This window comes from Lactuca virosa, chromosome 1, assembly GCF_052849685.1.
Source record: "Lactuca virosa cultivar CGN04683 chromosome 1, Lactuca_virosa_CGN04683_v6, whole genome shotgun sequence".
Lineage (NCBI taxonomy): Eukaryota > Viridiplantae > Streptophyta > Magnoliopsida > Asterales > Asteraceae > Lactuca > Lactuca virosa.
This window is the reverse complement of record NC_136426.1, coordinates 318,117,582-318,134,611: the sequence shown is the minus strand read 5'-3', so window position 1 is coordinate 318,134,611 and position 17,030 is coordinate 318,117,582.

The following is a 17,030-nucleotide window of genomic DNA, read 5'->3' as shown; positions in this document are numbered from 1 at the left end:
CCCATGAGTTTACGGCCGTAAACTCATGGGGGATATGGTCTTTGGACCGTAAACACCCCTAAGGGCTTACACTTGAAGAGTAAACTCCATATCAAGGCCCAACACTCCTTAGATGCAACCCGAATCATTCCTAACACTTGAAATGAAGTGTATTCACGTCTCGGGTGTATTATCTTACTTAATTAGTAGTTCAATGTCTAATTAGATACATTTATGTATCTCCTCATGTTACATAGGATCCTCGCGCGTGTTCAAGCTCTAAATTGACACTTAGCATCCTATCCGGCACATTTCTCGTCTGGTGAGTTCATACCCCTACACTTTTCAGAGTTTTTCATGTTTTTCCGGGGGGGGGGGGAATACAAGCAAATCATAAAGGTTTTCATAACTTAAAAACTGATGTAATTATATGATTTTCTGTCAAACTTTAGATATTGTATCCCTTTTGTAATATGCGGAGCATAAGGGACGTTTTCTAAATATAATTACATAGTTTTCAGAACAGCGTGGAAACTTCTCAAACCATTCAAATTATTATGGGAATAATTTTGGATCTTTATTACTTGTTTTACTGATTCAGATTTCATACAAAGACAATATATATAAATTATGTCTGATTTAGTTTATCCATGTTAAACCTAGAGTATCATGCTAAATAATTACTTTGTATTTAATTATTTATAATCTACTTTGTTCCAAACGATTTCGAAATTCGATGACGACCAGTTATCCCGTGAATTAGTTAATACTAGCTTGTGAGACTTGTCTTCGATATACCCTTCGGGGTACCAGTAAATCCTCTCCGGAAGTATAACCAGAGTCTCCTGGAGGGAGAACGTGAAATTTGTGGATAGATCTATTCGGGACTGACAATCCCACACCTAAACTGCTAGCTACAGTTAGGCGGGCACGCCTGGGGTGACAAATTTTGGAAATCGAACGACGCCTGAAGAACGTCAAGGAGGTCACGGGTCAAATCAGTATGGTTATACGACTCACAATACGTACTAAATTAACTAACTGTATTAAAACTACCTACTTTCGTACTGGAGGGGAATTCTAGGATCCTAACTTATGGTTTTCTTAACTTATTGATGATTAGTCAAGGTTTTTCTCATTTTATGGAAACCAACTTACATGTTAGAAAATATGGGATTTTCTGGGAAAACATGCTTATGTAATTCATAACTCAGTAACAATGGTTTTCGATATAACAACAATCTTTATTAAAGGAAATGAGTTATTTATCACAAGATTAAATAACCGGTTTTTCCTTACAAAACATGTTTATGAACTTACCAGCTTTATGCTGATATTTTAAAACTGCTTGTATTCTCAGGTTCTCGTTAGACAGGTATCCCGTTACTTTTGGAGAAGACGGAGTGCATAGAAGTCTCGTCTTTACTTTTGATATACTGATGTATATAAACTATGTATTTCTCCACTCTCAAACGAATGTAACTTTTCTTATGTAATGTAATGGTTGTGTTTACTATGATTACTGTGTTCAATGGTTGTGATACTACGTATGACGTCCTCCGCCCCGGAACGATTCCGCCGCCGGTTTCGGGGTGTGACAGATTGGTATCAGAGCTATTGTTTATAGTGAACTAAGTATACCGAACCTTACATGGTATACAACTATAAACACTAAGGGGCCTAAGTGCTCTAAACTAAAAGTGTACTTTCAAAATATAAATATTTTTACAAAAGTATACAAGTATACCCGTATCCCAGGAACCGTGCCTTAAGCAGAACAAAACAAAAGTATTTTGGATGTTGAACACTGCGGTTAAACCTGGGTAGTTATGTAATCATGTCTAGGGTCAATATAGCCTGATCAACTATATTTATTCGAGACATGACCAACATGTGCTTGGGAGTGACTTTGGTGTTACAACAGGCCTAAAACTTACCTAATATCTATCCAACTCAAAATACTATAGGAGTATTTTATGTCAAAACCGAATGCATTGTAGAAGTTCATCCCAAGTGTTGCTACTCATTCCTTCCTTAGCGATAGTTTACTTGCTTTAGTAACTTTTCCTATACTATCGCTTTGTAGAACACTCTAACTGCCATAATGAGATATCCCTTGTTTCATATCTCTTAATTCTATCCAGAGGTCTTACCATCCTCTTCTTCCTGATTGTTTTAGAACAAGATGCCTCCCCGAAAAAGACCTATCAGGAGAAACGACGACACTCCACCACCACCACCGCCTCATCAGTTTGATCCTGTCATATTCCAGGCAGCTGTTACTGCCGCAGTGGCTGCCGCAATGTCACAAATGAATCATGGTGGATCTGGTGGTCAGGGAGGTGGTATGCATCCCTAAATCCAGGAAGGTGGTCAGGAACGCCAGAAAGAATGCTCTTATAAGGATTTCATGAACGCAAAACCCACAACTTTCGACGGCACAGGAGGTGTTATTGCCCTGACTCAATGGTTCGAAAAGATTGAGTCCATATTTGAAATTTGTGCCTGTTCGGAGGCCAACAAAGTGAAATTTGCCGCTTGCACTTTCGTCAATAAATCATTAACCTGGTGGAACGGCCGGGTCAAGTCCTTAACCCTACCGGTGGCAAATGCTATGGGTTGGGAAAGCCTAAAAGAACTTATGATAGCCCAGTACTGCTCACGGGGCGAGATGCAGAAACTTGAACACGAACTCTGGACCCTAAGGATGAAGGGTTCCGACATTGCTTCCTACACTTCTAGGTTTGAAGACCTAGCACTCCTTTGTCCGGGAATGATCTCCCCAGAAAGCAAAAAGATTGAACGATTCATTTGGGGGCTGACCCAGCCAACCAAGGGAAATGTTTTGGCTGCGAAGCCAGACACCTTCGACAGCGCTAAATGTTTGGCGCAAACTCTGATTGATCATGGTGATGATCTCGAGGAAGTGGCCACCGTTCCTGAACCGGCAAAAGGGAGCGGTGAAAATAAAAAGAAATTCTGGAACAAACGAAAGGGTCAGGGTTCGCAAGGACCCTCGAAGAAACAACAAACTATGGCAGTTCATGCTGCTACAACTCCTACCGCCGCTCCTACAACTCAAGCTCCTACCAGTGGATACATTGGTACCCTCCCCTGGTGCGACAAGTGTAGTTACCACCATCGTACTTCTGGACCTTGTCGTGAAAAGCTCTGCAACAATTGTGGTAAAAAGGGCCATCTGACTCGAGACTGCAGAAACCCAGTCCAACAAACTACTCAGGCCTCTGGAGCAGGTGTTGGTCGAGCCTGCTACAACTGTGGGGAGATTGGACATTTCAAGAGAAACTGCCCCAAAGCAGCAACAACCAACAACACCGGGAGAGTTCTATCTATGGGACAAGAGGAGGCAGTCGCCGACCCCACCGTTGTCACGGGTACGTTCCTTCTCGACAACTCTTATGCATGCATCCTTTTTGATTCTAGTGCGGAACGTAGTTTTGTTAGCCATTCATTCAAACATCTTCTTAAACATAATCCTCAACCATTAACCGAAAAGTTTACCGTCGAAATGGCTAACGGTGAGAAAGAGAGCACTAACGAGATATACGTAGGTTGTACCCTTACCTTAAACGACCATTCATTTCCCATTGACCTTATGCCAGTCTCCATAAAAAGCTTTGATGTCATCATCGGCATGGATTGGTTGAGCCCCAATCGTGCTGATATCCTTTGTTTCGAAAAGGCTATACGTCTCAATCTTTCACCGGACGAAACTCTTGTAATCTACGGTGATAAACTCAGTTCAAACCTTCGCATCATTTCGTGCATCAAAGCCCAGAAACTCCTGCGGAAGGAGTGTTATGCATTCCTAGCCCACGTCATTAACGAGAAACAAGAAGTTAATGACCTCGAGAGCATCCCCGAAGTCTGCAACTTTCCCGATGTTTTTCCAGAAGACCTCCCAGGAATCCCTCCTGAACGCCAAGTCGAGTTTCGTATCGACTTAGTTCCCGGAGCTACCCCCGTAGCCAAATCTCCCTACCGATTAGCACCAGCAGAAATGCAAGAGTTATCTAGTCAGCTCGACGAGCTGCTCATCAAAGGATTCATCAGACCGAGTTCCTCACCCTGGGGAGCCCCGATCTTGTTTGTGAAAAAGAAGGATGGATCCTTTTGAATGTGTATCGATTATCGGGAGCTAAATAAGCTTACAATCAAAAACCGTTATCCTCTTCCTCGGATAGACGACCTTTTCGATCAACTTCAAGGAGCCAGCTACTTCTCGAAAATAGATTTAAGATCAGGGTACCATCAGCTACGAGTCCATGAGGGTGATGTTCCTAAAACAGCCTTTCGGACTCGATATGGTCACTACGAGTTCGTAGTTATGCCCTTCGGCCTAACCAACGCACCGGCAGTATTCATGGACCTGGTGAATCAGGTGTGTCGTCCTTTCCTGGACAAGTTCGTCATCGTATTCATTGACGACATACTTGTCTATTCCAAAAACGAGGAAGACCACAAACAGCACTTGAAATCAGTACTGAAAACCTTAAGGACGGAGAAGTTGTACGCGAAATTCTCCAAATGTGAATTCTGGATCCGAAGAGTAACTTTCCTAGGTCACGTAGTAAGCGAGGAAGGCATACACGTGGACCCCTCCAAAATCAAAGCGATAGAGAACTGGTCAGCACCAACGACACCCACTGAAATCCGTCAATTCTTGGGTCTCGCTGGCTACTATCGCAGATTTATCCAAAAATTTTCCAGAATTGCCAAACCCTTAACCACTCTAACTCAGAAAGGCGTACACTTTTGTTGGAGTGAAAAGCAAGACACTGCGTTCCAAACATTGAAGCGGGCCCTATACAGCGCACCTATACTGTCTCTGCCCGAAGGGACAGAAGACTTCGTTGTCTACTGTGATGCATCTAATCAAGGCCTAGGTTGTGTGCTCATGCAACTGGGAAAAGTCATTGCTTATGCCTCGAGACAGCTGAAAGTACACGAAGTCAACTACACGACGCACGACCTAGAATTGGGAGCAGTGGTCTTCGCATTGAAAATATGGAGACATTATCTCTACGGAACTAAGTGCACTATCTTCACTGACCATAAAAGTCTACAGCACATCCTCGACCAGAAGGACCTGAACATGAGACAACGGCGATGGGTTGAACTACTCAACGACTACGAGTGCGAAATCCGCTACCATCCCGGCAAGGCCAATGTGGTGGCAGATGCTCTCAGCCGAAAAGAGTACTCAGGTCGTAGAGTAAAGGAACTGACTATGACTATCCATTCCCATTTATCTGCGCAAATCAAAGAGGCTCAGTTGGAAGCCTTAAGACCAGAGATCGTGCCAGGCGAAGCCCTAAGAGGAATGGATAAAAAATCTTGAGATCAGAAGCGACGGAGTCTATTGTTTCATGGACCGAATCTGGACCCCGAAGTTCGGAGGTTTCAGGGAGGTTATCATGAACGAAGCTCACAATACTAAATACTCCGTACACCCAGGTTCGGATAAGATGTACCTGGATCTCAAGAAACTATACTGGTGGCCAAACATGAAAGCAGAGATCGCTACCTTCGTGGGCAAGTGCCTGACTTGCGCCAAGGTGAAGGTCGAATATCAAAAACCTTCCGGTCTACTCCAACAACCAGAGATACCTGAATGGAAGTGGGACAGGATTACTATGGATTTCATTACCAAACTACCCAAATCTCCGAGTGGGTACGACGCCATTTGGGAAATTGTCGATCGACTAACCAAATCCGCTCACTTCCTTCCTATCAAGGAAAACTTCAAAATGGAGAGACTCACGCGAATCTACATCCAAGAGGTAGTCCGACTGCACGGTGTGCCTGTGTCCATTATTTCTGATCGGGATAGCAGGTTCACTTCGAGATTCTGGCAGTCACTACAAAAGACTCTTGGAACTAAGCTGGATATGAGCACGGCTTACCATCCTCAAACAGATGGACAGAGTGAGAGGACCATCCAAACCTTGGAAGACATGTTGAGAGCCTGCGTCATAGATTTCGGCGCATCATGGGACACTCATCTTCCTTTGGTTGAATTTTCTTATAACAACAGCTACCATACCAGCATCAAGACTGTGCCTTTCGAAGCCCTCTATGGCCGCAAGTGCAGATCACCTCTGTGCTGGGCTGAGGTGGGCGACACGCAGCTGGTCAAGGGACAAGTCCCTGACAGCACTCTCACTGGTCCAGAAATCATCCGCGAAACTACCGAAAAGATCGTACGAATCCGAGAACGACTTAAGGCCTCCCGAGATAGACAAAAGAGCTACGCCGATAAACGACGAAAACCCTTGGAATTCCAGGTTGGAGACCGTGTCCTGTTGAAAGTCTCACCCTGGAAAGGCATGATACGCTTCGGAAAGCATGGAAAGCTTAATCCAAGATACATAGGACCCTTCGAGATCCTCGCTAGGATCGGTCCGTAGCCTACAAACTCTGATTACCTCATGAACTTAGCAATATCCATCCTATCTTCCACGTCTCTAATCTTAAAAAGTGTATTTCCGATGAGACCCTTGTGATCCCTCTTGATGAGATCAAGATCAACGAAAATCTGAACTTTGTGGAAGAACCAATCGAAATCATGGATCGAGAAATCAAACGAACGAAACAAAGCCGCATCCCGATAGTGAAGGTTCGCTGGAATGCCAAGCGGGGACCCGAATTCACTTGGGAGCGCGAAGACTCGATGAAACAGAAATATCCGCATCTCTTTCCAAATCCATGATTTGTATCTTAAATTTCGGGACGAAATTCCCTCTAACGGGGGGATGATGTGACAACCCGAAATTTATTCCGTCACTGTAACCCTTTCCGTTAATAAAATTTTATTTTATTATTAAAATTGTCCGTTAACTTTTAAGTTAAATAATTCATCTAGGGTTATTGTCATAATTTCCTACATGTAGGAAATCAATAAAATCACATATAATTCCCTCGATAATCCTTTGGAAAAATTTCTAGTTTACGACTAAGTCGGGTTACGGTCACTTAATCGGGTAAAATCTTAAACTCCGTTTAATGTCAGGATTGGGTGTGTCCCCACCTAACCGTGGACTCAACCCCATATAAGGGTTGAGTGGACTCCATTTGAACCTTTTCACCCACCTTGGAACTTTCTCTCTCTACTCTCTCTCTAAAAATCGGGTTTTGATCAAGAATCACCTCATTCACGCTCCAAAATCGTAAGTAATCCTTCCTAGCTTGTTGTTTAACTTAACATGCATGCAAATCTATGGGTTAAACTCTCAAAAACCCCAAAAACTTGTATTTACGGTTTGGGAACACCTCCCAAAACCGTAAACTCCCATAAGGGGGTTTTGAAGCCCCAAAACCCTTTCAAACCTCTTCTAATGTTTAGCTATGGCTTAGGAACTTGCATGCATGAACTTAGAACACCAAAATCATGTCTTTATGGGACTAGACATGGGTTTACGGTCCATGAACATTCATGAACCGTAAACACCCTAAAAAGGGGTTTTGATGCCCCAAAACCTTTCCAATGCTTGGTTAATGACCTAGAAACTTGCTTGAATGATCTTACAACCCTAAAACATGGACTGAGAAGTGTAAACATGAGTTTACGGTTTGGGAAGGTCTCCCAAAACCGTAAACACCTCCAAAGGGTGTTTAAGTGCCCTTAACACCTTGTATGGCTTACATTTGGGTCTAGAACCTTGCATGCACGACCTACAACCACCAAAACACATGAAAAATGGACACACATGAGTTTACGGCCGTAAACCCATGTGTTTATGACCGTAAACTCCCCAAGGAGTGGTTCAGAAACCGTAAACTCCATAAAGGGTCCATTCCAAGCCCCAAACACTTCCTAAGCCTTTGATTCAACCCTAGGACCCTTCTTTGTGAAGCATGAGACCTTGAAACACCCAAATGCACCATTCCCATGAGTTTACAGCCGTAAACTCATGGGGGATATGGTCTTTGGACCGTAAACACCCCTAAGGGCTTACACTTGAAGAGTAAACTCCATATCAAGGCCCAACACTCCTTAGATGCAACCCGAATCATTCCTAACACTTGAAATAAAGTGTATTCGCGTCTCGGGTGTATTATCTTACTTAATTAGTAGTTCAATGTCTAATTAGATACACTTATGTATCTCTTCATGTTACATAGGATCCTCGCGCGTGTTCAAGCTCTAAATTGACACTTAGCATCCTATCTGGCACATTTCTCGTCTGGTGAGTTCATACCCCTACACTTTTCCGAGTTTTTCATGTTTTTCCGGGGGGGGGGGGAATACAAGCAAATCATAAAGGTTTTCGTAACTTAAAAACTGATGTAATTATACGATTTTCTGTCAAACTTTAGATACTGTATCCCTTTTGTAATATGCGGAGCATAAGGGACATTTTCTGAATATAATTACATAGTTTTCAGAACAGCGTGGAAACTTCTCAAACCATTCAAATTATTATGGGAATAATTTGGGATCTTTATTACTTGTTTTACGGATTCAGATTTCATACAAAGAAAATATATATAAACTATGTCTGATTTAGTTTATCCATGTTAAACCTAGAGTATCATGCTAAATAATTACTTTGTATTTAATTATTTGTACTCTACTTTGTTCCAAACGATTTCGAAATTCGATGACGACCAGTTATCCCGTGAATTAGTTAATACTAGCTTGTGAGACTTGTCTTCGATATACCCTTCGGGGTACCAGTAAATCCTCTCCGGAAGTATAACCAGAGTCTCCTGGAGGGAGAACGTGAAATTTGTGGATAGATCTATTCGGGACTGACAATCCCACACCTAAACTGCTAGCTACAGTTAGGCGGGCACGCCTGGGGTGACAAATTTTGGAAATCGAACGACGCCTGAAGAACGTCAAGGAGGTCACGGGTCAAATCAGTATGGTTATACGACTCACAATACGTACTAAATTAACTAACTCTATTCACGGATTTCTTTCTTTCATCTATAGTTTTATGTATTAAAACTACCTACTTTCGTACTGGAGGGGAATTCCAGGATCCTAACTTATGGTTTTCTTAACTTATTGATGATTAGTCAAGGTTTTTCTCATTTTATGGAAACCAACTTACATGTTAGAAAATATGGGATTTTCTGGGAAAACATGCTTATGTAATTCATAACTCAGTAACAATGGTTTTCGATATAACAACAATCTTTATTAAAGGAAATGAGTTATTTATCACAAGATTAAATAACCGGTTTTTCCTTACAAAACATGTTTATGAACTTACCAGCTTTATGCTGATATTTTAAAACTGCTTGTATTCTCAGGTTCTCGTTAGACAGGTATCCCGTTACTTTTGGAGAAGACGGAGTGCATAGAAGTCTCGTCTTTACTTTTGATATACTGATGTATATAAACTATGTGTTTCTCCACTCTCAAACGAATGTAACTTTTCTTATGTAATGTAATGGTTGTGTTTATTATGATTACTATGTTCAATGGTTGTGATACTACGTATGACGTCCTCCGTCCCGGAACGATTCCGCCGCCGGTTTCGGGGTGTGACAGCCTTGGACGAATCCAAGGTAGGCTTCCACCCTAATTTCGTCCACCCCTTGATCCATAGGGATCCACAGCCGAAAAACCAATTATCTCATAATTGCAATTCCAGTCCCCTATGTTTAATTAATATCTTTTTGATCACAAAATTAATTCTTGACCAATATTAATTAACTAATATGATTTCTCTTTTAATATATTATTCTTATAATATATTAATAAACCATATTATCCTCTCTCTCCACTAATCATTCAGTCAAGTTGCTCTGGTGAAGGCAACCCAAAAGGACCATGCTCATAATCGGGTCAAGTACATACCAAATATAGTTATGGGCTTAGACACCTAATCCAACAGTCTCCCACTTGGATAAGTCTAATAAATATATCTGCAAGTATGACTTCAGAATCCGATCAGCAATCGCAGCTCTCAAAAGCCTCTGTCAACTCTGACCCAGTCAAATGACACGTCCTATAGATAAGGGATCGTATAATCCTCCGTTCTCAAGATATCATGTGGACAATCACATGGAACATAGTCATACTTATTGTCCAGCAGTTTGTTTCTTGGTCTCTGATTTGTTCGACATAGAACTTAATTGAACACATCAATTTAGTCCTGACCGGGCCCGACACATAAGTCAAACCAAATCATCGAGGGGCCCAAGATATCGCTTTTATCCTTGTGGGACAAAAGGAACAGATAAACTTTGACTCATATGCTTGTACTATTTGCTCATCAAATTGTTCACAACAATACGTTTTATAACATCAAGTTACTGATGTGTTTACGCATTATCAACGCACAGCCAACTCACAAACAACAACTCATATATCTAGGTTTAGATACTATATGATATTATCGTCTTACAATCACTCGTGATTAATTCCATGAAGTGATTCAGGTAAGCGCGGGTTTAATCCAATACTCAAATCTTATTTCATAAGCACTCATGAATGTTGTAGCAATCTTTTGCTATGTCCAAACACTTTAGACAGTCTACAAGCCAATTCATGACAGTCTTCTTTCATACCTACTTCCAATGTATGATCGACTGTGGGTGGTTCGAATAATCTTATTATTCAGGAAGTCAAAACACGCAAAGTGAAACAATAGTAAATAATTAACACAAGACAGTAACTTTACTTATAAATAAACCACCTTCTATTTAATCATCAAATTTCAATTACAATTTATCTATTACAAGTTTCTAAAAGCTATCTAATCACAAAAACTAATATCGTCCTTCAGCCCAATTCTCCTAGTGTGCTGCAAGTGCTTAACCCTACTCAGTTCCTTCGTAAGGGGATCTGTTGGGTTATCCTCTGACGATACCCTCTTCACTACGAGGAGTCCCTCTTCTAAGCGATGTCTAATAAAGTGATATTTCTTGTCGAGATGCCTGGATCTGCCATGATCCCTTGGTTCCTTGGTCAAGGCAACGACACCTTCATTATTGCAGAAAATCTCCATAAGCTCCTTTATGGCAGGTACAACTCCAAGGTCTCCGATGAAGTTCTTTAGCCATATTGCCTCCTTTGACGCTTCACTCACTGCTATGTACTCTGATTCACACGTTGAATCAGCCACAGTTTCCTGCTTGGAACTTTTCCAAGTCACTGCTCCTCCATTGAGAGTAAAGACCCAGCTTGACTGAGATCGGTAGTTATCTCGGTCTGTCTAAAAACTGGCGTCACTGTACCCTCGTACTCTCAAATCATCACTCCCACCGAGGATAAGAAACCATTCCTTGGTCCTTCGTAGGTACTTAAGAATATTCTTGACTGCGGTCCAATGGGCTCTACCAGGATTCCCTTGATATCTGCTGACCATGCTCAAAGCAAAGGCCACATCAGGGCGAGTACAAGTCATAGCATACATGATCGAGCCAACTGCGGAAGCATATGGTACTCGACTCATCTCTGCTATCTCAGCCTCTGTACTCGGACTCTGAGTCTTACTCAGTTTGGTATTTCTCTGGATTGGTAAGTCTCCTCTCTTGGAATTCTCCAAGCTGAAACGTTTCAACACCTTGTCCAAGTAGGTACTTTGACTAAGTCTTATTAGTCTTTTACTCCTGTTTCTCAATATCCTTATCCCTAGAATGTAAAGCCAAACTCTTTGAATTTCTCATTGAAACAAAGATTCCATCTACGAGATGCTAGTTTCAATCCATAAATGGATTTCTCAAGCTTGCACACTCTATTAGTGTTAGGATAAAACCCTTAGTGATCGACAAGATTCAAAAACAGAAAGCGAAGAAGAACACGACAATGAATCAAATTGTGCTTAATGATTCAAGCTTCACAGCCTCAGAAGAGCTCGACAAAGAACTTCTACTGCAGAGGCGTGATTAAGGTTTACAAAAGATTTCAAAGATAAAAAGTGTTAACCTCCCACGGTGCATGCATGCACTATAAATACATAAACCCTAATAAATAAGACGGTTGGACAGGCCCAAAATCGTGTACATAATGGACTAAATACAATAAGCCCAATGACGCAACATCTAATACCCAACAATTAGGATGCTTCGCATCGACAAAACCCTCTGGTTGACTCATGTAAACATCCTCAGCCAACTTTCCATTAAGGAAAGCGGTTTTGACATCCATCTGCCATATTTCATAGTCATGAAACGCAGCTATGGCTAGCATCACCCTAATGGACTTTATGTTCGCAACTAGTGAGAAGGTCTCGTCATAGTCAACTCCAGGAGTTTGAGTAAAGCCCTTTGCAACCAATCATGCCTTATACGTGTGCACTTTCCCATCCATGCCGGTCTTCTTTTTGAAGATCCACTTGCACCCGACCGTCTTATGACCTGTTACATTGTCAACCAAGTTCCAAACTTGATTGTCATACATGGACTAAATCTCGCTATCCATTGCCTCTTTCCATTTCGCAGACTCCGGGCCTGCCATGGCTTCCTCGTAGCTGTTAGGTTCATCTAAATTTACTAGTGTACTATCACTAATAAATGTATCACCCTCAGTAGTAATATGGAATCCATAAAACTCAGGTGGATGACTAACTCTACTGGAACGTCTAAGAGGTAAGGACTCGTCAACAGGTTCAACAGGAGTTTCCTCCTCGGGTTGATCGCTAGTGTTAGAGGTTCCTTCATCGCTTGAATCTTGAAGCTCTTCAAGATCAATTTGTCTCCCACTTTCCTCTTGGCATATGAGTTCTCTCTCGCGAAAGACTCATCTCCTCGCAACGAAGACAACATTGTCACTCGGTCTATAGAAGAGATATCCAAAGGACGTCTATGGATAGCCGATGAAAATACACCGCTTACTTCGAGGTTCGAGCTTTTCTTGAGTCTCTCGTCTTACGAAAGCCTCGCAACCCCAAACCTAGATATGTGCTAACGAGGGAGCTTTCCCTGTCCACATCTCGTGAGGTGTTTTGGCAACCTTCTTCGTAGGGACTAGGTTAAGGATATGGGAGGCTGTCTCTAAGGCATACCCCCAGAATGAGATAAGTAGTGAAGCACGACTCATAATGGAACGAACCATATCCAACAAGGTTCGATTGCGCCTCTCAGCTACACCATTCAACTGTGGTGTCCTACGTGGTGTCAATTGCGAAACTATTTCGCATTCCTTGAGGTAATCATGGAATTCAAGACTAAGGTACTCACCACCTCGATCAGATCGAAGCATCTTGATTTTCCTGCCCAGCTAATTTTCCACTTCTTGTTTAAACTCTTTGAACTTTTCAAAGGTTTCTGACTTGTGCCTGATTAAGTAGATATACCCATATCTGCTATAATCATCAGTAAAAGTCACATAGAAGCGACAAGCATCCCTTATGGTGGATCTGAAGGGCCCACATACATCAGTATATATGAGATCCAACAAACCCTCACCCCTTTCACAAGTTCTTGTGAAGGGTGACTTGGTCATCTTTCCAAGTAAACAAGACTTGCAAGTGTCATCTGATTTTAGGTCAAATGACTCCAACACTCCATCCTTTTGGAGTTGGGCCATGCATTTCTTATTGACATGTCCAAGACGACAATGCCACAAGCATGTTTTGTCCAAACTATTGGACGAATCAATATGCAACACATTATTTCCTAAGTTATCAACAATATTCACAGTTTCATATACTCTATTACAAGGTAATTCTTCAAAATAGAAAGTACCATTCAAGAAAGCATTAATAGAACCAATTTCATTATTAAACGAAAATCTGAAACCTTGTCTGTACAAACCATGAAAAGAAATAATGTTTCTTGCCATTTCTGACGAGTAGCAACAATCATTTAAATCTAAACCTAACCCATTACTAAGAACTAAGGAGTAAACTCCAATTTCGGTGACAGTCAACACTTTCCTATTCCCCATGATCAGGTTCATCTTCCCATGCTCCACATCCCTACTTCTTCTTAGACCCTGAAAATCAGAACAAATGTGAAAACCACATCCTGTATCAAGGACCCAAGAAATATCATGTGATGAGTTATTAAATTGTATAGTATAAATACATGCGAAGGATGGCTTTATCTTCCCATCCTTGATATCCTGCAAGTATTTCGGGTAGCTTCTCTTCCAATGCCCTTTCTCATGGCAGTAGAAGCACTCTATTTCTTTAGGTTTGGTGGAGGGGTAGCAGAACCAGCTTTGGTCCCATTAGAAGAGGATCCATCATGGTTCTTGCCCTTGAAGCTCTTAGAAGGAGCTTTCATCTTCTTCCCTTTACCTTGCCCAATAGCCAGCACAGGGGCAGCAGCAGGAGGAGTTGATGCAACATATTTGCCTTTTAAACTGCTCTCAGCAGTTCGCAAGAGGCCTTGAAGCTTGCTTAGTGTGACCTCCTCCTTGTTCATGTGATAGGTCATACGAAACTGGTCGTAGAAAGGAGGTAAGAAGTGGAGAATGATATCAATCGCCAGCTCCTCATCGAAGTTGACATTTAACTTCAGCAAGCGGTCCACATATCTCTACATCTTCTGCAAGTGGGTCGAGATGGACTCTCTATCCTTCATCTTGGTAGTGATCATCGAGTTGATGATCTCATACCTCTCTCGCCTGGCACTTTGATGGTACCTTTCCATCAAGTCCTGGTGCATTTCATAGAGATAGTAGTCCTCATAGGACTTCTGGAGTTCGGCAGTCATAGTAGCTAGCATGATGCAATGAACTTTCGTTGCATCCCTTTCATGTGCCTCGTAGACATCTATTTCTTCAGGAGTGGCAGTATTAACATTAACCTCCTTGAGCTCCTTATCGAGGACATATTCTTTGTCCTCGTATCTGGTCACCATTCGTATGTTACGAATCCAATCGTTAAAGTTGGTCTCATTGAAGATCACTCTCCCATAAAGGTTCATGAGAGAGAAGGAGCCAGAAGCGTTAGAGCCCGAAGCGTTGTTGTTTTGATTAGGGCTAGGATCCAACAACATTATTTACAATTCAGAAAAGGGATGTCGTAATCTAATTGCAAATAATTTGAAGGTAGGTAAATGACGATTTACCAATTTCCACCATGAAACGAAAAAGACTTTAAGTTTTAAATGAATTGAAATTCCCAGATTCTTTTGAGATTCATTGAACTTTTCAATGGCATGTTTAAATCTCGATTATGCCCTTCAAGTTTGTGACTGGGATATCGAGGATCACAAACAAGGTGTGAATAACCATACAAATGTGCTTGGTGCTCTCCATGTCATTTACCACCTAACCAATGTGCTGGTTAACCACACATGCTCCACTAGTCTATGATAAACTTCGAGCCACCCTTTGCCACCCAAGCTAGTCCCAAATTAGTGTGCCGGTTAGCCACGCACGCTCCACTAACGAATTGGCAAGGTGTAAAGTGCAATTTCATGGAATAGCATACAATTTCACATTTTTCCTAAAGTAACTAAGATTGAGAATTTTGTAAAAACATTTACTTACTTTATTAATGATTATACTTATAATGAGGAATTAGTTGCCCTATCCTACCTGTTCGGCTAACGACCCTCCACCAATCAAGGAAGCGGTGGGTGAGAGTGGACACCCATTAAACTGCCATTTTATAGGCAGCAACCTTATACCCCCCTTATAGATCGGCTTCGTGAATGAGGCCTACTAACGGTAAGACTAGCTTAATCTTATATATATATATATATATATATATATATATATATATATATATATATATATATATATATATATGTATATATATATATATATTAATAATCTTGTAATACTATAATACTATAAGGGTTGAATTTTAAACTTGTGAAATTCTAGGGTTTAGAATTTAAATATTTCAAAATTAAACTTTTAATCAAAAATTTAAATTCCAAAACTTGAGGGCATGTTTTAAAACTTTTCAAAACTATCTAGATCAAATTACAAATAATTTAATTAACCAATTAATTAGTGTTTATCTAAATTTGACCTAATTCAATTTCATGGCAAGATAATTCAATCAAATAATTCAAATAATTAAAGTTTATCATATAAGGCAATGATTATCCAATTAATTGACAATTATCTTTTATTTTGACAAGGATAATCACAACATATGAATAAAAATCGGATTTTTTCAATCAAAAAGGTTTTTGGTAATTATCCCAAGTCAAAACAGGTCAAAATCCTGAAATATCTGCTTTCTGAATCTCCGACTCGTCGAGTCGCCATCTGGACTCGTCGAGTTCATCTGACTCGTCGAGTTCATCAGGTGACTCGACGAGTTGCCCAGTCAGAAGGCAGAAAATTTGTTTTTCAAGCAATGAACGATTAAAGAAAACATCAAATACAATAGAAAACAGTCAAGGCTCTGATACCACTGATGGGTTTTGAGCAAATAATCAATCCTATGGTGCACATGCAAAACCCTAAAGCTTTGGATCTAGGTTTCTCTATTGAACATGCAAATCATCCAAAGCTTATAAACCATAACTCTAGCATACTAAAATCGAAATCTATAACAAAATAGGTTTATATGATTACCTTTCAATAGTAGCAAGAATCTTCAACCTTCAAGAGCTTAGTGTCACAAATGTAATACCTCTTATGGCTCACAAACACCAAAGCAAGAAGAATGATCTTGGAAAGAGGAGATGGAGGCACAAAATCGGCTCTAAGAACTCCAGGGTTCAAGTGGTAGCCGATTTTGGATGCCCTAGGGTTCCTTTTATAGGTGTGCTACTAGGGTTTCAGTCAAAACCCTAATTGGATAGCTTAGGCCTTAAGCAGTCCAACGGAACCTTCTGGAAGGAGGCCTTGGACGAATCCAAGGTGGGCTTCCACCCTAATTTTGTCCACCCCTTGATCCATAGGGATCCACAGCCCAAAAACCAATTATATCATAATTGCAATTCCAGTCCCCTAAGTTCAATTAATATCTTTTGATCACAAAATTAATTCTTAATTATGTCTTGACCAATATTAATTAACTAATATGATTTCTCTTTTAATATATTATTCTTATAATATATTAATAAACCTAATTATCCTCTATCTCCACTAATCATTCAGTCAAGTTGCTCTAGTGAAGGCAACCCAAAAGGACCATGCTCATAATTGGGTCAAG